The sequence below is a fragment of the Etheostoma spectabile genome, chromosome 9, assembly GCF_008692095.1.
Source record: "Etheostoma spectabile isolate EspeVRDwgs_2016 chromosome 9, UIUC_Espe_1.0, whole genome shotgun sequence".
NCBI classification, from domain to species: domain Eukaryota; kingdom Metazoa; phylum Chordata; class Actinopteri; order Perciformes; family Percidae; genus Etheostoma; species Etheostoma spectabile.
In genome coordinates this window covers 4,933,121-4,934,788 of record NC_045741.1, presented here as the reverse complement: position 1 = coordinate 4,934,788, position 1,668 = coordinate 4,933,121, and positions in this window count along the sequence as shown.

Below are 1,668 nucleotides of genomic sequence, written 5' to 3'. Positions count from 1 at the left end.
CGGGCATCTGTTAAGGATGCCTCCTGGGCGCCTCCCTAGGGAGGTGTTTCAACCACGTCCAGCTGGTAGGAGGCCTTGGGATCCTCGGGGAGTTGGAGCTGGTTAACGTGGCTCGGGAAACGGAAGTTTGGGGTCCCCTGCTGGAGCAGATTCCAGTCAGAATTCCCGACCTCGAATGTTGTGGGTGGGGCTAAGTTTGGCTGGCACCCAAGCTAGGGGGAAACTATGTGTTAGTTAAAACCACGTATCATTCAAAGCTTTAAAAGCAGAACAGTGCAGAGCAAAGACAGCTAAGCTAAGCTGCTTCCTAGATGAATAAAGAAGAAGTTCAAAATGAAACAACAGACCACTGACAGACTACTGACAGATCACTTAGTCTCATCCTGACATAAAACGTCAAGTCTTCTCACAAAAGCCTCTGTACCACAAACACTCGCTTTGTCATAGCTGTAGAACTGCTACCGACCTTCAACTTCAAGTTCCCAGCCATCATATGACTCTAATCTTTATCCTTACAACATCAAATTCCAGGAAACATCTTCCTTCCCATTCCTCTTCTCCAGCTCCTGACATGCATCAAAGAAACCAGTCATCTCTTCTATTTCCTGTCTTGTCACAGACGCACGCTCTCCTTCATCCTAACAGTTAAGGCAGGTATTGGTAATGCATTAGCGGGGCGCAGACAGGGTGGCAGACACTTGAATGATCTAATTAGCAGTCATATTGGATTAGTCTTACTCAGAAGAGGGGAAGAGCTGAGACAAGAGTCCTTCAGGGACCCTCAGCGTCCTTTTGAACCACAGTCTGGAGTCTTTGGGTGGATATCTAAGATTAACAGACCATTTCTCTCTATGAAGAGCAATAAAATAAGTGATGAAGAGTGTAAGGAAGCAGGAAATAGCCTAACATTGCATCCTAAGCAGTGTAATCACTCCATCAATAAGATACTTATTCCAATCAAATCTGTGATTGTTTGTGAATTACCCAAAGAAATAAAAGAATTTGTCTCTCTTAACTAAAAAAGCAAGCATGGCGCGGAATTAAAAATTCACTAGTCAGTGATACCAACAGGACAAAGAGCCCCAGTCTCCGATAGACCAAAAAAGCCCCAGATGTTGCAATTACTTTGTGGCAATTGGATTCATTACATATTTTCGAGGGTAAAATATGTCATAAAAGCCCAATAAAAACTGAAATGGTAAAAGACTTGCATTTGTATCCATGCTGGCAGTGTTGTTGTAGGTATGGAAATGTCAGTTGGTCTGTTGAACCACCACTATTGTTCTAAAATGAAATACCACAACTATTGGATGGACTGCCACAAACTTTCTGCAGACATTCGTGATGCCCCAACTGGCTTAAGTGATCAGCTGGCATGTACTCAAGTTCCACTAGCAGGTTCAGAGTCAAAATGACCAAATACAGTCCTTGCAAATACTAAAGCCATTCTTTTTTTGCCCAGAGGACATGTTGCAGGTTAGGTCAGGCCCTCCTGTAGCTCTGACCCATTTAAACCACAGAGCCCAGACACAGGGACAAGCTGTTCTTATATCTCTCTTACATTTACACATTAGTACTGGATACTAAGTAGATTAAAAACACTCTCAGATTTACGTTCAAATTCACATAAAAAAGTACCATTCAATTCAATTCAATTCAATTTTATTT